The sequence below is a fragment of the Nuphar pumila genome, chromosome 14, assembly GCF_984573655.1.
Source record: "Nuphar pumila chromosome 14, dmNupPumi1.hap1.1, whole genome shotgun sequence".
NCBI classification, from domain to species: Eukaryota; Viridiplantae; Streptophyta; class Magnoliopsida; order Nymphaeales; family Nymphaeaceae; genus Nuphar; species Nuphar pumila.
In genome coordinates this window covers 78,497,174-78,519,568 of record NC_143262.1, presented here as the reverse complement: position 1 = coordinate 78,519,568, position 22,395 = coordinate 78,497,174, and positions in this window count along the sequence as shown.

The following is a 22,395-nucleotide window of genomic DNA, read 5'->3' as shown; positions in this document are numbered from 1 at the left end:
TACTGGCCAGCATGAGTATGAAGTTGATCTACCCCCAAATGGATTAAATCCATCTGTACATAGACCGAGTCTAACATTTCGCACTTCCATTGCGAAGTTCTGATGAGTACGATCAAAGTGCTTCCAAGCTTCAGCATCAACAGGATGTGTGATCTTGTTTTCATCGTGTCAAACTTTATTTGCATGCCATCTCATGTGTTTAGTTGTCCTTGAAGACATATACAATCGATGCAATCTAGGAGTGATAGGAAAGTAGCAGAGCGACTTGTATGAAACTTTCTTTGATCTTGTGCTACCATTGTCTCTTGTCTTTGGCTTGAACCGAGGATGCCCACATGACAGGCATGATATGTTGTTTTCCTACTCCTTGAAATACAACATGCAGTGATTTGGACAAGCATCAATCTTTTTGTAACCCATACCTAGAGCGTTGACCATAACTTTCGCACGATAGAAATTTTGTGGCAATTTCTCATCTTTGGGCAACATAATCTTCACAATCATGCACAAACGGTCAAAACATGATTGACTCAAATTATACTCGGACTTCAAATTCATTAGTTGAAGAACTACAGACAAGATAGTGTGACTCTCACAACCGTTCCAAAGTGGCTCATCAGCATCTCTAAGTAAATCATAAAATCTACTAGCTGCATTGTTTGGTGATTCTTCATCTACGGCAGTTCTTACATCACTAGAACTCATAATAGAACCCAGTTCTGTTCCTGCGGCATCAAATATCAAATTCGTATATGGATTATCGTGCACCACATTCACCCGTGCATCAAAATCGTTTCTAAATTCTTCTCTATGAAACGTCTAGTTCTGATAATCGCTCACAAAACCCTTTCTGTATAGGTGATGTCTAACGCCATGAGGTTCTACAAATCAATTATTCTTACAAATCTTGCAGGGACACCTAATCCGACCTGTGGGATCCACTGTACTCACACTTGCCCTTGCAAATTCAATAAAACTGTCAACACCATCCATATATTCATGCGATAACTCATTGTCCACTATCCTACGGTACATCCATTCATGGTTTGCAGTCATTTTCTTATGATGTTACGAATAATAGCCTAACGAATTAAAAGAGAACATTCAGAATGCTACGATGAAGAACATATCAAATTTATCATGCAGTATATGATGTCATACAATAACAAGAATTTTGATGCATGCATTGATAACTTAATATTTTCATGTGCAAACTATTCATGACACGATACAATCATTTGAAACATGCTTTCATTATACAATTTCACATGGAAGTCATAATCAAATTGAAAGTTACATGCAAGCATGGATACACTTACATCAAACATTGCAATACATCGTAATCATTCATATCAAACAAATGGCAAACATGTACCTACAACAAACACACTTCAATATCCCACTAACTACTACCATGCCTAGCATGGACTTCGTACTCCAAAAATAAGAACACTTCAATATTCATACATTAAAATCATGCTCAGCATGATCTTCGAACTCCAACGAAGCAACCCTAAATATCAACAACTAAGTGAGTGTGTGAACAATAAAGTGTTACATCTAATAAATTAAATAACATGTGATACACTTGCATCACTTACTCACCACGGGTATTTACCCGATTTGCATTGTTTTTGACACTTACTTACCACAGGTGGCTGAGCACGAGCTGGTTCTGTTGAAAAATCTGCACAAAAAAACACTGTTTTAAAATAAAGTCACCACGAAAAAAAAAATTTCTGGCAAGGGGTCGACTCCTCTGCTATTCCGGCAGGGGGTGGACCCCCTTACGAAACATAGGGGGTTAACCCCCCTACGGAACGTAGGGAGTTAACTGACCCCCTCTTCGGGCAGGGGATCGACCCCCAGCCTTTCCGCCAGTGAGTCGACCCCCTGCCGGAACAGCAGGGGGTCGCCCCCCTGCCTGAGCAGGAAAGGCTTGACCCCCTGCCAGTTACGGCAGGTGGTTAAACCCCCTGCCGGAAAGGCAAGGGGTTAACCCCCTGTCGGGGTCGACCCCCTGCCCGGGTCGACCCCCTGCCGGAAAGGCAGGGCGCAAGGGTCCCCTGTCGGAAAACGCAGGGGGTTAGCCCTCTACCGGAAACGGCCGGAACAACAAGGGGTTAACCCCCTGACTTTCCGGCAGGGGGTCGACCCCCTGCGTTTCCGGTAGGGGGTCAATCCTCTGCCGGAAAACGCAGGGGGGGGAGGGGTCCTTTACCTTTCTCCGTGCGGCGGGGCCGACGAACGGCGGGAGTGGGATAGGCGAACCGCGGGAGCAGCGAAAGAAGAAAAGGAAAAGCCGCTTGGGATTAAGGTTATTCGAAAGTTAGCGACGACTTAGCGACGGATTAATTTCGTCGCTAAGCGGATTAATTTCGTCGCTAAGCCAACGTAAAATCAAATTTACGGAAATAGCGACGAATGATATTCCGTCGCTAAGTAGCGACGAACTAGATTTTGTTGCTAACTTCGTCGGTAAATGGTGCGACCGTAACGACAAAACAGTACGTCGCAACATCCGTCGCTACTTAGCGACGGACTATATTTTGTCGCTATTTTCGTAAGCTTCATTAATTATTGCAACGGCTTTTTGTCACTCGCTAATCTGTCGCTAACTAGCGACGGAAAGATTCTGTCGCTAACGTCCGTCACTAACAACGTATTTTCTTGTAGTGTTTGTGCATGAGTACTTTTTTAGGTATGAAATCACTATTATATGAAATTTTACCTTAAAAGTATTCTTCTCATTACTTTTGGAGGATTGTGTTTAATTAAATATAGTTATTTCTATGAGTTTCATATCTTGATTGAAGACTTATTTCATAAAATTCACTTAATTGGGCCATGTGATTATGCATTAGCATCATTTCTCATGTGAATTTTTAAATCTTGGATTCAAATTTTATACAGTCATATCCAAACTGAATTTCCACCAAGATATGAAAATTCATATAAGAAATGATGATAATGCATAATCACATGTGTTGTGAGCGATATTTGAAGTGCATCTCATTTTGGCATTTTGTGTTTGGTGAAAGTTGAAGGTTATATATGGAGTGTGTGAGCTACAAATGGTTATATATATATATATATATATATTGCAAGCAAAATGCCCATATCCAAATTGATTGGTTTGATAATAGACACATATGTAAGGGCAAACTTGACTCATATATATAAGATAAGACTATAGAATGTATTCAATAAAAGATATAATTGATGATATGTCAATCATCATAATCTATTTATGGCTTTTTTATTTTATTTTTAAATTTCTATCTTTTAGTTGTTATTAGAAAGTCCTAATTGGTTGAACTCATGTCTGGACCCATAAATTGATGTAAGTGCAATTGAACATCTATCTATTAAAGAGTTGACAAAACATTTAGGGTCACAAAGAAAGTGTAATGTAAGTGCCATTGCATTTTTTTTTAAACGAGTTCAAAAATGTATATGGCCCATGTTTATGTTTCATAATTGTGTACTATTTTAACTATATGATTTTGTTGTTGTCGTTCACTTAATTTAATATTGTTCTTATATGATAGTGAATATTCTTGTATGATTCAATTATGTATTGTGTAGTCTGAGTTAATATTATTTGCATAAAATTAACAGACGTCGACATATCATTTACGACAAGGAGGTGGGCATTCTTCATCCCCCATGGATTAGTTCACCACCCGCTAGCTAAGGTGAATACCTAGATGGAATAAACTTCAGATCATAGGTGGGTGATACTTCAAGTGAGGAAGAGAAGTCCCCCTCCACACCACTAGCTATTGCAGCTCTAAAGCCATCTACGATGGCCTCAGATAAATATTTATTTCTTACAACAAATTAACAATTGAAGAATCTTCTCAATGCAAACGTAGAAAGAACAAATTTGTAGCCCACTGTGATCATCGCAAAATTTTTCCTCTTGTAATATTCTCTCTCTTCCTTCTCTTTTCTTTCTGACCTCTATTTCCTCCTTTTTGAATGGAGAAAATAAAAGAAATAAAAGAAGAGAGAAGATGAACTCTTTTGCGGGGTCTCACTTGACCTTAATTTTGAAAATATTTGAAAAAATAACTCGCCTCCGTTTTGAAATATTTGCGGGAAAACTGGGAGACGGGATTCGCTCGTCGGTACAAGGTTCGACCGTTCTTGGCGCCTTTACCAGGGGTAATCGAACCAAGGGTCGAATTTATGCCTTTTTGCTTTGCTAAAATATTATCTAAGAATTTATTCTAAGATTAAATGCCCAAAGAATCATGCTTGTGCAATGCAGGGATGTATGTTCTTTTCAAAGAAACTGATTTTGAAAATCTCCAAGTATTTTGAGATGAATCTGATAAGGGAGTGAAGAAATGGTTTCTAACTTAGAATTTTAAGATTTAAAGTTCTAAGTTTTTGGAATAATCAGAGTTTTGAAAAAGAATAAATCTGGATTTTGAAAGAGGTTATTTTGAATTTTGAGATGAAAAGGATAGGAAAGGAAATTTCAAAGTCATAAATGGACTTTGAATTAGAGTTTTGAATCAGAATAGAGATGAAATGGAATTGAATTCTGGCTTTGAAGTTTTGAAATCAGAAGGAGATTTGGGAAATCTGAATGGAATTGACTTGAAAGTTGTAGTTCAAGATGGAATTTGAATCCAAAGTCTGGATTCTAAATTGAGATCAAAATTGAATTCTGGATTTAGAATTCGGACTTAGGAATTGGATTTGAAATCTAAGATGAAATTGGATTTAAGAATTGGAATTGAGAATAGAAGTTGATTTGAAATCTGGAATTCAAAATGGAATTTGAATCCAAAGTCTGGATTCTAAATAGAGTTGAGATTTAAAATTGAATTCTAGATTTAGAATCTGAAATGGGAGTAGAATCTGAACTCTGGGATCCAAGATGAAATTGGATTCTGAATTTTAAATGGAATTGGATCTAAGGTTTGGAGTTCAAGATGGAATTTGGATCTGAAGTCTGAGGTCCAGAGTAGAATAGGGTTCTGGATCCTAAAATGGGTTTGGATTTGAAGTCTGAGATCCAAAGTGAAATTGGATTCTGGATCCTAGAATGAGTTTTGGATCTGAAGTCTGAGATCCAAGGTGAAGTTGGGTTCTGGACCCTAGAATGGATTTTGGATCTGAAGTCTGAGATCCAAGGTGAAGTTGGGTTCTAACTTTGGATTTGGATTCCAAAAATCCAAATGGGATTATTGAAGCTGGATCTGGGTTCTGAAAACCCAGATTGAATTTAAAAATTTTAAGAAGAGTCAAGTTTTGAGATTCAAAATCAATCTCAACTTTGATTTTGATTTTTGAAGATGAACTTGATTTCGAATGTGAAATCAGAAGATAATTCAGAAGTTTCAAAGTTAAATTGAACTTTGAAAAATTGGAATTGAATTGAATTTGAATTTTGAATTTTGAATGTAAGATGATTTTCTTTTTGAGATTCCAAAGTCAAATTGGACTTTGAACTTTAAGATAGAATTGGAATTTGAAATAGAAATTGAAGAAGAGATATTCACAATCACTTGGACTTTTGAAAAAAAGAATTTTTAAAAATATGATGTAATTTTATCCTAAATGATGAATGAATTTAAATAATTTTGAAATTGGATTTGAAAATCATATTTCATTTTTTAAATGAATGTAAATAGGATTAATGATATAATACACTCCTGACTATGGTCATTGAATGTATTATATAATAATCATATCTAAATTCAAATGAAGAATAAAATATATTTTGGTGCTTTTATAGAATTTAAAATGAAATTAACTCTCAATATGCCCTGACTATGGGCATTGGTATATATATTGAATTAATTTTAGATTAAATTCTGATAAAAGAAAAAAAAATGTTTACAGAAAATATGATGATTTTTTAAAAGGATCCAGTGTGGATCCAGTGTTATTTTGTAAAAGATAAAAATACTAAGTTTTGTTTACATCGTGACTATGGCCATTGATGTAAATCATCAACTTAGGATTAATTACCTCTTACGAAATGATGCACATGCCATTCGTGTTGTCATTTGTGAGATTTTGAGAAATAAAGGCAAAAGTATGAAAACAAGCAATTTATGGTATTTACAATGCTCATTCATTCTATCTAAGACAGGAAATATAAATTCTCATTCAAATTTAGCTATTACAACTTGGAGTTTGAATTGAAATCTAAAAATTCCTAAACTTGGAAAGAAAGCATTATTTGCCAGGCATACCTGCAAAACAGGTTAACGATATACATGACCATGTCTACTCTAAATAGAGATTGTATATATAGTATGGGAATGTCGTTAATGAACTAAGTAAGAAAATGTACATGTGATATTCTAAGTACTATGCATGAATTGATAGAAGGATGCAAATGTGAAACCTATGTAAATCAATGAGAAGGTGTACACATGGCACCTATACACTATACATAAATGAAGGTGTTGAATGTTGGTGTGTATTTGTAGATTACAAATGCAACAAATGAAAGGTGATGGTATATACCAGGTGCTTACTAAAATGAGGCAAATGCAGGAGGTTATATAGGTGAAGGTGCAAGTTAAACGTACATGTGCACAGTGTGGTGAAGATATTATCATAAAAAAAAAGAGACTGTTGAATGTAATGCCATAATGATAGAACAAATGATAAGGGTGTGGATGTTGTGCAATGGGAGGCAAATGCAGAGAAGATATGTGTTGCAGAAATGAATGAAGTGAGGGAATAGTGTGTTTTGCAGAAGGGAGAAAAAAAAATGTTTAAAGAGGTTGGCTCATCAGAAAATTAACAGAAGTAAATCGCACTCTCCAAGACGCATATCTTCAGCACCTCCGAAATCCTCTGTCGAGGTGTATGTCCCACCCAATTTTGTTGGTGTTGGTGTTCCTTCCGAAATGATCTTGTACTTTATTAACCAGTGGAACCAGTGTATAAGGACACCTTCTTTTCAAACCACTGACCCCATGTAGAGAGCTCATACAGATGAGTTGATCTCGGTGGTCCCCTTTAGCAGAAGTATTAACTACAGTAAAAGAATGTAGAGAAAAGGATGGCCTATTAAGGCTAGCTCCTTAGGTAAAACTCTGTTCATCAATGAATTAAGGTAATAGGGAGTTCATGCAACAGGGAGTTCGTTACGGGGACCATAGACCTGAAGGGCATTTTGGCACCAAGTGTACCATGACTTTATTTAGAATTTCATGTTGAGTGATTTTGAACCATAGTCATAAATGTTGATGAAATTTTGGAAACATCATGAACCGTAGTTTCAAATATTGGATGTTTTAGAAATATCATGATTTTATCCTAATTGTTTTTTTTAATAGTTTGTATTTTTTATAACTTTACTATTGCCAACAAAATCCAAATACCAACATCTCTGACAATGTTTTGAACCTTCTATGACTCAGAAGTGAAACTGGTTGGTAGCTGTTATCTTTTAGCTGCCTAATGACATAATAATCTCCTTGTCAATATTGAACTAGTTTTTAACAGTATAAAATCACAATTATATGAAATTTTACTTAAAGAGTATTGGTGATTATGTGCAAGAATACTTTTTTAGGTATGAAATCACTATTATATGAAATTTTACTTAAAAAGTATTCTTCTCATTACTTTTGGAGGATTGTGTTTAATTAAATATAGTTATTTCTATGAGTTTCATATCTTGATTGAAGACTTATTTCATAAAATTCACTTAATTGGGCCATGTGATTATGCATTAGCATCATTTCTCATGTGAATTTTTATATCTTGGATTCAAATTTTATAGGGTCATATCCAAACTGAATTTCCACCAAGATATGAAAATTCATATAAGAAATGATGCTAATGCATAATCACATGTGTTGTGAGCGATATTTGAAGTGCATCTCATTTTGGAATTTGGTGTTTGGTGAAAGTTGAAGGTTATATATGGAGTGTGTGAGCTGCAAATGGTTATATATATATATATATATATATATATATATATATATATATATATATATATATATATATATATATATATATATATATATATATATATATATTGCAAGCAAAATGCCCATATCCAAATTGATTGGTTTGATAATAGACGCATATGTAAGGACAAACTTGACTCATATATATAAGATAAGACTATAGAATGTATTCAATAAAAGATATAATTGATGATATGTCAATCATCATAATCTATTTATGACTTTTTTATTTTATTTTTAAATTTTTATCTTTCAGATGTTATTAGAAAGTCCTAATTGGTTGAACTCATGTCTGGACCCATAAATTGATATAAGTGCAATTGAACATCTATCTATTAAAGAGTTGACAAAACATTTAGGGTCACAAAGAAAGTGTAATGTAAGTGCCTTTGCATTTTTTTTTAAACGAGTTCAAAAATGTATATGGCCCATGTTTATGTTTCATAATTGTGTACTATCTTAACTATATGATTTTATTGTTGTCGTTCATTTAATTTAATATTGTTCTTATATGATAGTGAATATTCTTGTATGATTCAATTATGTACTGTGTAGTCTGAGTTAATATTATTTGCATAAAATTAACAGACGTCGACATATCATTTACGACGAGGAGGTGGGCATTCTTCATCCCCCATGGATTAGTTCACCACCCGCTAGCTAAGGTGAACACCTAGATGGAATCAACTTCAGATCACAGGTGGGTGATACTTTAAGTGAGGAAGAGAAGTCCCCCTCCACACCACTAGCCATTGCAGGTCTAGAGCCATCTACGATGGCCTCAGATAAATATTCATTTCTTACAACAAATTAACAATTGAAGAATCTTCTCAATGCAAACGTAGAAAGAACAAATTTGTAGCCCACCAGAAGCAAATCAAGCATCGAAAGACTTCAGTAACTATCAAGCCTAGGACACAATGTGTTGTGGGTGAGGGCACCTCCGTATTCTCTAAGAGGCTTTCGTGCATCGTCAGGGAGCGAGCCAACATCACTCACAAGTAGTGGATAAAGGTCCCAAAAGACGAGAATATGGTGTTGTGTGATGTAGTTTATCTAAGTATATTGCCTAACTATATTTTAATAAATAAATTAATTTGTTAAAAAATGTTACTAACTATAATTTAATAATTTAGTGTAGGCCGAGTTTGATTTAAACAAGAATATAGTTGAACATCATGCTACCATGGATAAGCAGCTTCAACTATCATACTCAAAGGTGTGAGAAGGTTTTTACAAGCATTACAAGAGGTTTGAAAACCACGATGAAGCAACAAAACATCATCTAGAGGGAGTCGACTCTAAAGTATGAAAAGCGATTCCAACTTTTCATCCGAGACTATTGGATAATAAATATTGGATATATATTTATAAGTCAATAAATATTCAATTTTTTAGATTTTTGTAAATTAATTGATCTTTCTTTGGTTAACAGATGTCAAAAAAAATTCTACGAATAGAGCAAAACAGACGGTCCAACATACCAGTGGATCATCTTCGTACATCTAGAGTTTTCCTACGAGAATAAGTTTTTTTTTCCTAAGTTTATTTTTTTTATATATATAGTACTATAGTACTAAATATGTTTGATTTAATAGATTCTAAATTTGTTATTTGTAGACTGAAATGAGAGGGCACAAATCGACAACGAGTGTGTTCTAAAAAGAGATGCACACCCATTCAGATCACACAACATTCATCTATAGCGAAGCAGAAGATACCTTTATAAATAACTCATACTTGTAGCAGCGAAGCAGAAGCCACATTCATTCATGCAATTTTATACATTATCATCAGTTATTAATAATTAAATATTAACGTTGTGCAGAAAAAGCTGCATTCTATAGAGATTGAAAGTGATAAAACAGGTTCTTCACAAGGAGGCCTATCGATATCACAACGAGACATCTTTGCCAAAGTCTTTAGGGAGCAGTCTTGACATATGAGAGGGATGAGTGCATTTGTCATTCTATCCAAAGGCAAAGCCCATGTTTCAGAGTTATTTTCTCAGCTGGAGGTGATGCAGTCGGAGCTCCAACAATTAAGAGAAGAACGAGAGTGACTTATTCAATAACTAGAGCGTGAGAGAAGACCGGGAGCAAGATAGAAAAGAAACTAAGAAGATGAGAAAACAAATGCAGACGTTCATAGATTCTCTCAGACATAACCCCTCATCCAAGATCTCTTTTATTTTTTCATAGATAAGACCGCAAGATGTCTATTTATTGGTTGAACATGTCATAGTTTTTATGTCATGTTATGTTTTAAGGACACACATCTGTTTATATCTTCTTTTTATGTTTGACCTGCATTAATTTTTACCATAATGAGATATTATAGTTAGTGTGAAAATGATTTTATATATAATATATAAACTAATTTTAGATATACATAAATCGATATATATATATATATATATTGAATTGAAGTTGATATCCTCTTAAATATGAAAAGATGTTTTGTTAATGTTATCTTTATACTTTTCCAAATTCTCATTAAAGTGCAGAAAAAGGCGAAAGCATGATCAAGCCTTCAATCGTAATGGGATTAAAATATATGTAAGTTATCAAACTAAATTATCATACTGCTATCATCATCATTAACATTATCATAATTATTATATATATATATATATATATATATGTTTTTTAATTATCGGATTGTACTCATTCTTAAAGTGTGTTTGTTGCAGGTTTGGAGAGAAAGTAGGGGAGTGGGTTAGAGAGGATGTATGTTTGTTTTTTGAAGTGTGTTTGTTACAGGTTTGGAGATGATGTAAGAGAGGAGATTGGAAAGGATGTATGTTTATTTTTTTAAGTGTGTTTGTTGTAGGTTTGGATAGGATGTAGGGGAGGGGGTTGGAGATGATGTTTGTTTGTTTTTTAAAGTGTGTTTGTTGTAGGTTTGTAGAGGATGTAGAGGAGGAGATAGGATGTATGTTTATTTTTTGAAGTGTGTTTGTTGCAGGTTTGGAGAGGATGTAGGGGAGGGATTGGAAAGGATGTAGGGGAGGGGTTGCAGAGGATGCATGTTTGGTTTTTGAAGTATATTTATTGCAAGTTTGGAGAGGACGTAGGGTAAGGGGTTGAAAAAGATGTATGCTCATTTTTTAAAGTGTATATTTATATTTGAATGTATGCTTGAACTTCAATGTTTAAGGGGATTTGAGAGGATGAATGTTTGAGGGAGTTTGAAGGATGAATGTTTAAGGAGGTTGGAGAAGTGTATGTTTATATTTGAATATATTTTTGAGAATGTATAAATATTAATGTATGTTTATATTTGAATTGATGTTTCATGTGTATGTTTATATTTGAATGGATGTATGTTTGAGAATGTTTGAAGTGTATATTTGAACTATATTTGCTTTTTTTTTAATATAATATAAAAATAATTAAAACTAATAGAAAAAATTTATTTGTGTAGGTTTAACGCCTATAACGATGACATTCTTATGTCGTCGTTATCAGCCTTAACCCTATGTCATTGTTACAATCTATAATGATGACTTAATTGTAGCCTTAAAAATTGACAGTCATTTTGTATCATCATTATAGATATATAACGACAATAAATAAGGCAATAGCAGCGAGAAAAGTCACTACTATTGATCCTCATCCTTGTGGTGGGCACGAAGAGGGAGAGAGATCATGTATGCTTAAGAGTGAGCAAGCAAGATTGAGAGAGAGAGAGAGAGAGAGCTTGAGTGGTGAAAAGAATAATAAAGGGTCAGGGTTTATATAGGCCTCAACCCAACAACCACCAATAAGGGCACTTAATGGGCATTCAAAAAGCCCAAATAACCAACCAATATAGGCTTAGGCTGGGCAAATGGCCAACCATAATGGCCCAACTGTTAGCCAAGGAGGGGCACCAACAAAGGATAAGACACTCAACCAAAAAGATCCCTTTGAGGTCAAGATTGTCTTAAATTTGGTCAAAGTCAATGGTCAACAAGCTTAGGCAGCTAATGGAGTGTTTGACCATAAATTGGCCCATGCAAGGACATTGGGCAGGTTCTAGTCAAGGTCTAAAATGGATCCAATGAGAATTAAGACCCAGTCAAAGATCATAAATAGGTCAGTCAAGGTCGGTTTTAGACTTGGGGTTAAATCCATCCCAAGTATTAAAAAAAAAGGTAAAAGACCAAACCGAGTTGGGCAAGGCTGCACCGAAACCGAAACCGAAACCGAAACCTAAACCCAAATCCAAGTCCAAGTTCAAGATCTAAATCTAAATCTAAAGATCAAGATTTAAGATTCAAGATCTAAGGTTCAAAGTATAAAGTTTAAAGTTTAATTGCAAGTCCAAGATCCAAGCCCCTTGAGGGCCTGCTCTTAAAGGCTACACCCTAATATATAAAGCCTAATGGAGTTCTAACAACCTTCAATGTGGGACTAAACTTGTAGGAATAAAATGGGCTCTCACTACTTAGGTAAATGTAAGATAATGTGTAGAAAACTTAGATAGTTTTGAGTTAAAATCTCAATAATTCTCCACGTGGGTCAAAACTATGAAAAAGACTCAAAAGGCTATCCCTGAAGATCTAGTGTATAAATGAAGGTACTTTTTAGGTTTGGATTTTCATATTAGTATTACATTGTCTTAGTCAGTTTAGGACCCCAATAGCGTTAGTTTTGAATTCATAATTCTAATTGACTTTAGAGATACAATAACACACACTTTCACTTCATGTGATCATAGTGTGTTTACCTTATATAGAAGGCTCACATTAAGAGTCCTTTGTTGTATCTCAATTTTATGAGTGCTTTAGAGACAAAGTCCAAGTCCCATAGAATGCAACCCTCACCATCACACTCATATTGATATGTCCATTAAGGGTGTAAACCTGTTTAAAACACACTAACCATAAGACCCATAGATCTTATTAAGAGTTCAATTTGAACTCAACCTCCGTGCACAAGTTTTGAGCACTTGATAATAAGAATAAAAAATCTTAAGTGCTTAATTTAATCACTCAGTAACTTGTTCTTCTCATTGAACCACTAGACTTGGTTTGACCCTTATCATATAGTTGAGTTTTCATCAATGGTGATTTATTTTTATTGACTTTAGTCTCATTCCCCTCGATGTCATAAAGGCAATTTCTCGAGAAAGTTAATTTGTCAACAAATCCATTAAGTTTTTACAAGATTTTACATAATCAATAGAAAAAACTCTTTTCTTGAGTAAATTATTCACATAATTGTGTTTTAAACTAATATGTCTAGGTTTTTCACCATAAATACTACTCTTTGCCTTATATATAGTTGCTTGACTATCTCAATGCATGGTTATTGAGTGTATCAGCTTGTCTCTTAATGATATCTCTATTAAGAGATTCTTTAGCCATTCAACTTTCATACTAGTTAGAAGCTAGTGCTATTAATTTCCTTCATTGTAAATGGTAAATATCGAACCACTTGCGGATAATGATTAATCAAAATTAGAATTTTTTAGTTTGCATCATTATAACCTTCAAGTACAACAAGTTTCTTGTATAATATTTCATAATCTAGAGTTCTTCTTAAGTACTTCATGACTCAATAGATAGCATATCAATGCTCTTGTCCTGGATTAATAGTATATCGACTCAACTTACTCATGCAAAAGTCTATGTTTGGTTTTGTTTCATTCATAGCATATATGAGACTCTCAATAATACATGAATACTCTAAGATATACTTCTTTCAACATTAATTGATACCTTAACATTTTAATCAAACAGAAACTTACAATCATAATGATTATATTTTCTTAATTTTTTTTATGTAGTAAGATTGAGTTAATGTATATTTATTCTCATGTCTAACCAATTTAATACCAAGTATAACATCAACTAAACTTATTGCTCATGATTAACATATCATCTACATAAAGGCAAATGATTATAACATGGCTACTCTCTACTTTACTATGCATTTATCAAAGTCATGAATCTTAAACCTATATGATATAATCACATCATCAAATTTCTCATTTCAAGCCATATGAAAACCTTAGTAGCTTACAAACTTTTTTTTTGGCCTTGTACAACATAGCCTTCAAGTTGTTTTATATAAATCTCTTCATCTAAGACACCATTCAAAATTACGATTTTAACATCCATTTGGTGAATTTCAAGTTTAAAAATTGATGCCAAAACAGCCATAGTTTTAATGGATGCAATACTTCTAATTGGATCATAGGTGTCAAAATAATCAAGTCAAGGTTTCTATTTAAAACCTTTAACAAAAAGTCTAACTTTAAACTTTTCAATAAAACTATTTGTTTGAAGTTTTCTCTTGAAAATCCATTTGCATCCAAAAGGTTTAAAACCATGAGGTAAATTAACTAAAATTCAAGTTTTATTTTCAATGATAGAATCTAATTAACTCTCTATAGACTATTTCCAATAAGGAGAATCTTGAGAGGTCATAACATCCTAAAAAGAAACTGGGTCTCTATCTATCATATAGAGATAAAAATCGAGACCAAAATCTTTTGATTTTTTCAATCTTTTACTTTTTTGAATTTTAAGATTTTCTGGCTCACAAAATTTTTTTCTTGGCTTTTTTCAATGTCTTTTAGAGCTTCAAGTAATTTTAAAGTTACATCTTCTCTAAATTCACCTCGTCAGATGGATTACAACTCTTTAGTACCTCAAGAAAATCTAAATCCGAGAAACCTAGAGGATAACATGATCATAAACCCCGATCTCAAAACCTTAGAATTGAATTCTCTATTTTCTTATATACCTTTTTATGCAAGCTCTCCTTCTATAGTTGAAGATTCCACTAAGACAAACAATCATGAGCTTGATCAGAAAAAAACTGGGTGGTGCTACTCAATCCGCAAATAGGTGATTTTGATCATGGATTTGTACCATATCATTCAAAAACTAAAAAAAAAATAGAAAATAAAAAAACCCAAAAATATGTTTGTTCTTTTGTCTAAAGATGGCACTACTTCCTCCCTATTCCAGAACCCTCTATTGTTTAAGGATGGAAATCTAGAAGTCTGTGTCAAACCTCCTTTTTTCGTTAATGTTTCTTCTCCTTATTCAAAAATCTAAAAAAAAATCTGGATAATCCAAGAATCTAAAAAACTCAAAAAATTGAAGAATCTGACATTGTTATTTCTAGTGGGCATTTTGAATGTGTGCATGTGGATATCCTAGATCATGACCGTGGCATCAAAGAGGAAGAGTCTAGTGAGGACATCACAAAACTTCTTAAGTTTAAAAGGATTTTTGAAAGGCAAGAAAACCTTTCTCCAGTTGTCAGAGAAGAAAGTATAAAGGTCAACCTAAGTACCTTAGAAAACCCTCAAGTCATTAGGGTAGAGGAACTTCAAGAGTCAAACTCGAGTTGAGTTCCTAACTCAATAAAATAACATATTCGTATGGTCATACCAAGACATATTGGGTCAGGATCCAAAACTTTTCTAACACCACCTAATCCTACATCTTGACTCAAAGCTAGTCAAGCAAAAATTTAGGAAGATTGGCCAAAGGGAAGAACTCCATGTCAAAGCTAACCTCGAAGATATAATCAAAGTAGGGTTTATAGAGACATAAACTACCCTGAATGGTTAGCCAATATTATTTTTTTCCTTAAATTCAATGGCAAAGTTAGAGTCTCTAAAGATTTTAAGTACCTTGACAAGGCTACACCTAAAAATGACTTTTCCCTACCCAACATTGACCTTATAATAGATAGCATCATTGAATATAAGATGTTCTCATTCAATGATGATTTCTCAGGATACAACCAGATCAGGTTAGTTGTAGCTGATCAACCTAAAACCTCATTCACAACACCCTAGGGCACCTTTTGTTACACTATCATGCCCTTCGGTTTTAGGAATGCACAAGTGACCTGCCAGATATACATAGTTATGATATTTCATGACCAAATCTATGATTGCATAGAAATTTATGTAGACAACATCTTGGTCGAGTTCAGGATTAGAGGAGATGACCTTGATTCACTGAGCAAAGTTTTTGAGCATCTAAGAAAATTTTAACTCAAGATGAATCCCCAAAAGTGTGTCTTTAGTGTTGATTCGGGCAAGCTCATTGGCTTCATTGATACCAAGCATGATTTTGAAAAAGACCCTACTAAGATCAAAGTCATCATGGACATGCCTCCTCCCACCAACCTCAAGCAATTAAGGGCCTCCAAGAAAACATTGAGGCAATTAGGAGATTCATATCCAACTTAGTCACTAGGTGACGGCGGCCCCGGCATAGGAGCTGATCCACGATCCAAGATTCACTCGATCACGACACATGCGCAAGCTACTATATGCAAGTGAGTTCAAACAGGACTCTAACAAATGGATTTTTGGGGCTTGAACACTCTAGATATAGAGAAAAATATGACAATTCATCCTTGGCAAACTTCTCATGGTAATTTAACTGTTCTGCTATTGTAGTTGTCAAAACGATGGATTCACTGAGAGAGACCACCTCATTTCCTTTCTTATCTCTGGTTTAAAGAGGACATACCTGGGAGTCTCAGTCCAGATCTGCCTTGGTTGCAGGTAGAAATGATGTCGAAGACGCAGGACATGAAGACATTAAGGGACACAAGTGAATGCTGTAATGGGCCAATGTCGATGTGAATTTGTTCCTCTATGATCCAGTGAAGTAAACAATCATTCCCCTTTAAAGGGCTCATACCCCCCCCCTTTTTCAGTTTCATCTATATGAAGAATCATTTAGAGGCTATATTGTGTTCACTGTTGAAAATACTGGTATCGATATCAGTACATGAATTCCAGTTCATAATTTCAAAACACTCCCATCTAAATCGTTAATTGAATCTTTACAAACGTGGAGTCGAAACTATATGATTCCACCATCAGCTGCCATTGTGGTCTTGGTGAATTCCTGAAGTTCAATGGGCTACTGAATTTACTTAAATTCCTGTTTCCTATTTGCTTATTTTCTAGTTGATTAGATGGGGCTTCACCGAGTAATAAATTTATCTTGATTCTGCAGCATTATACAGTGGTGGTGAAATTAAAGCAAGGGGTTACCACCTCAATACAACAACTCGTTGCCATCACTGATGATACCTATGATCGGTGCATAGGTAGTGAACCCAGATGGAATTAGCCGAACACAATGTAATGAGGGATGGGTACTGTGCTGTAAAGAAAATTAGTATGAATGACAAGCTACAAAATATACACAACATGACGCCTGGTGTTTCAACAGTAACTAACATCTAACAAAGGTAGACTAATCTTAATCCAACATAAAGAATGTGGGTTAGGTAAAAGCATGCTCTCCTAACTCATAAAACAAGCAAATGGACTAAATGAAGAGGATGGCTAAATCATATGTGAATAGTTAGATTAAAACACATATTAACTGTCAAAGCAAAAGAAGCATGATACTTAATGAGATGAGAAAAGGCGCAACAGCATTCTGACGCTTATGTTTATCAGACGAATCCCAAACTCTCTCAATTGCTTGGTAAAACTGACGAATTGAAGTCTAAAGATACGATGTCAGTGGAAGGAGAGGCAAGGACATAGATGGACTGAATGAAGACACCTCCTACAACAGAAACCGATCTGACTTTTGCAGTCTACACAAGGTATCTTTGTATCAAAAGTAACCCCTGATTCCACAGTGAAAGCAAATGGGGATCAGGACTTTGGTTGTAAAGGAAACGCCATTGCTTCAAATATATGCGATGAAATAAAGGGCAAACAGAATGGAAAATAAAAGATATAAAATAAAATAAAAAAACAAGCTAAATCAAAGGATGAGTAAGAAACATGGCGTCGTTATTAAGATAACGCGCATGAAAATAGACATTACACTAAAAGTATAAACAAAACCAAATCTAAACGAGTCGTATAGAATTCTTGAACCTGATGACACAAACAAAACAATAGGAAGAACAAATTAATTATAAGAAATAGGAAGAAGATATCGGAGCATGGATGTTCCTTTTCATATTGCACACCGGTAGATTGAGCTGTCATAAACAAATCTAATGCTACCATCGGTGCTTAAAGGGGGTTGAAACAGAAAATTAAAAAGGCAAATTCGGGGGAAAATCGGGCAAAGGGAAGGATATTTACTGTAGTTTCGCAAAATCCTGGAGGATGGAGGAGAGGATTTTCTTCAGCAGTGGATGACTTTGTACCGCAGGAAGTAGGAGTCGCAATGGGGCTATTAATGGCAAATAGATTCACAAGAGTCGTGTGGTTGATGCTTGATTCTGAAAAGGTGAAGCAGGTGTGATCCCCTCCCTTGAGTCCACTGTGTGTTCCCCTTTTAAGGAGGAAGAGGAGAGTTCTGGAAACGGAGAGGCCATTGGCGATGGATGGTTGGAAAGCCATGAGGGAGTTTGATGATGGAGGGATGAAAAGAGCTCAACCGGGAAGCTTCTGGAGTTTGGGCGAGAGAGGGTTTCGGGCGGCTGAGGGAGTCGTCCATAGAGAGGAAGTTTTTCTTTGAAACCCTAGAAGAAATTTTCGTTAAAAAAAGGGTTTTTAAGGTGATTCCCTTTTTTTAAGGCTTTTTTCAAAAGGGTGCCCCTTTTTTTAAAAGTTTTTTTCAAAAAAAAATGTTTTTAGTTAAAAGGTTTGTTTTCTTCAAAATGAGATCTTTAAAAAAATATATATATATATATTTCTCTTTTCTATATATATTTTTTTGTTCTTTTCTTCATTTTCTGCAAATTTTTTTTATATTTTTTTTCTTTGGAATGAAATTCTAAAACTAAGGAGTTTAAAATAATTTTGCAAAATTTTCAAAAATATTTACAAAGGAAAGGTTTTCTAAGCAATTTTGGAAGAAAATGAGTTTGGACCCGAGTTTTGAGAAAATATTCGAGTTTGAATCGAGGAATATAACACGATGGATCCGAACGGATACCGGGCAAAGTGTCTGAGCTTTTCAAAAGTTATTTTGGTAATTTTGAGAATTTAATTAAAAATTGGATGACAATGCTCAGATTTGGATTCTGATATCGGATACGGATCCGAACTCGAGTTAGATATAAAAAAAATGAATTTAATTTCAGTAAAACTTTGGGAAATGTACTGGAATTTAGGTTTGAAAGTGACTCAACTGCTCATAAAATGAAATCAGGGGCAAAAAGAGGATATTTAAAAGATTTTGAAAATTTTGGGGTGTTCACAGATGCCCCTCTTTGCTAGTAAGCCGGTTGAAAGTCGAGCTTAATGGCAAAGATAACACTCCAAATTTTGAAAAGTGCTCCAGTCATTAGATCTGAACTGGGTGTGGAAGAATTATTTTGAAAATGGCTTTTCAGGCTTAAAACCTTATCCTGAATGGTCCTGGGGGGACAAAATCCTCGACAATGATATGACTAGATAACAGGAGTGAAGAAATTGTGATGGGACTTTGGGTGAAGATCCCGAAATGATAAAAGATAAGCATTTTGATCAAGTCTCATGGGTGAGACAAGATCAACCTTTTGGAATGACTCAGGTTTTGCCCTTAACCTGGATGGGATAAAGATATCTCAAGATAACCTGAATAGGGAAAGGAATATATGAGGACTTTGACGGGACATTTTTGGAAAATGCCTCATGAGATGAAGCTCAAGTAGGATCCTGTCCTAGATGGATATACGAAGCATGGATTCCTCGATGGGAAGAACCATGATGGGACTGGAAGAAAACACCTCGTCGAAACGAGAGAATACTCGTTGGAACGAGATTCAGGTTTAACCGAAACCTTAAAAAAGGAAGATACCTCGAGGGGCGAGGTTCATGCTTAACCCTTATACTGAAGAGGATGACCAAATGGAATTCTCGAACAAATCCGAAAGGGGTTTTGCGAAAGGAAGAAAATGGGGTTCTCTAAAGCATGAAAAAGGGATGATCTTGGGCGTCTCATTGCTGAGACTAAAATAGCTTTTGAAATCAATGACCTCTCGCAGAAAGTACAGGTTTTACCCTTAAACTGAGTGGGTACGACCAGACCGGAATCTCAAATGGAGAAACCGTGATGGGACAGGAGAGATACTTCAGCTGAATGAGGCAACTCTTCTGGGAATGTGAGAGATGGAAAATAAGGAGATGGTGTGAAAGATGAATAAGGTGATCCTTTTATCAAGGAGACGAATCTCTCGACAAGGCAAAAGATGAAAAGGGAATTTGGAGAAGGCAAATCTTTGATTTAAAGCGGAAGATGAATAAGGCAATCCTTTTGACAGGAGCAAGGTGACTTTTCGACAAAGCAAAAATATGAGGATGGCAATCCTTTTTAATAAGGAGAAGGGGAATCTTTTGATAAGCGAAAGATGAGGAAGGCAATCCTTTTATCAAGGAGAAGGTGAAAACGAAATATGAAGATGGCAATCCTTTTAGCAAGGAGAAGGTGAAAGTGAAATATGAAGATGGCAATCCTTTTAGCAAGGAGAAGGAGAATCTCTCGATCAAAGCAAAAGACAGAGAAGGCAATCCCTTTATCAAGGAGAAGGTGAATCTTTCGATCAAAGCGAAAGACGGAGAAGACAATCCTTTTGGCAAGGAGAAGGCGAAACTTTTGATCAAAGCGAAAGACAGAGAAGGCAATCCTTTTGGCAAGGAGAAGGTGAATCTTTCGATCAAAGCGAAAGACGAAGAAGGCAATCCTTTTGGCAAGGAGAAGGCGAATCTTTCGATCAAAGTGAAAGACAAAGAAGGCAATCCTTTTGGCAAGGAGAAAGTGAATCTTTCGATCAAAGCGAAAGACGGAGAAGGCAGTCCCTTTATCAAGGAGAAGGTGAATCTTTCAATCAAAGCGAAAGACGGAGAAGACAATCCCTTTATCAAGGAGAAGGCGAATCTTTTGATCAAAGCGAAAGACGGAGAAGGCAATCCTTTTGGCAAGGAGAAGGTGAATCTTTCGATCAAAGCGAAAGACGGAGAAGGCAATCTCTTTATCAAGGAGAAGGTGAATCTTTCGATCAAAGCGAAAGACAGAGAAGGCAATCCCTTTATCAAGAAGAAGGTGAATCTTTCGATCAAAGAGAAAGACGGAGAAGGCAATCCCTTTATCAAGGAGAAGGCGAATTTTTCGATCAAAGCGAAAGACGGAGAAGGCAATCCTTTTGGCAAGGAGAAGGCGAATCTTTCAATCAAAGCGAAAGACGGAGAAGGCAATCCCTTTATCAAGGAGAAGGTGAATCTTTCGATCAAAGCGAAAGATAGAGAAGGCAACTCTTATGAAAGAGGGGAAGGCAACTCTTTCGACTATGCGAAAGAAGGAAAAGGCAACACCAAGATGTATCAAAACAGATGTTAAGTTATTATTTCTTATCAGGAAAGCTGGAAAATATTGCCAAAGTGATAAAATTGTAGTTGTTTCAAGGTAATTGAAGGTAAGCACTTTTTAAAGATGTTCCCTCTTCCACCTAGAGTATTACCCCCAACTGGGTTAACTCTATAGAATCTAGAATCAAAGTCAATTTTTGTTGTTGGTTTTCTTCAAAGAAGCTATCAATTTCCTTGATATGAAAAGAGATGAAATATTCTTAGCTTCATAAAAGCATTTAAATGAAAAGATATAGACAGAAGAATTTCACATAGATAAAGAAGATTCTAGGCAGTTTGGGCAGTTTGATATCCTGGGCATTTTTCGATGATGATCTTTTTGCACTCTTTTTGAGTCATGGAGCTTTCTTGGGCTTTTACATCATCCTTCATTTTGGAGATGTCCTGACTTTTCTCTCTTTTTCGGGAAAGGGTACGTCACAAACTCCTTCATCTTGGAGATGTTCTGATCCTTCATATATCTCAGGGGTTATATTGATGACATCGGTTCTAAAAGGTCTTTAGATGATAGCAGAAATCAAATATCTTTTAGGGTTTGTCGGTAGGTTCATCACACTTGCTTTCATCTCGACGGTGATCTGAACTTTCCCTAAAAAGATTCTTCACAAACTCCTTCATCTCGAAGATGATCCAAATCTTCTTTGGCCCCGGAGATCTAACTCGCCTATTTGTCTTCATCTTGACGACAATTGAGAGATCTTTTTTGCGGATATTCGATTGCAGCTTGAATGAATAAGAAGATATGGATTGGGTAGGTTCTTTTTTACTGCCCAGAATATTTCCACTGTCTTACTGCCAAAGAATAATCTTTAAGAATGTGCCATGGTTATGATCAATATCAGCTTACTTATGGCTTTTCAACATCATTGAATTTTTCTTCGCCAGTCATATCGAAGATTTTTTCTTCATCTTTTTGGTTGACCAACAGAAAATTTGAAGTTTGAGCCTTTCTTCATAGAAGCTTCACCCTTTTGAAAGTAATACTAAGGAGATTTGAGGAAATTCTTTATATAATAAAAAATTGAGATCAACAACTATTTTATGGCAATTTGGCAAGATATTCCTGAAATCCTTGATGACAAAACTTTGCTTAACATCGAGTTCTGATACATCAGTGGGATTCTGGAGAAAAATCCAACACGAGGCT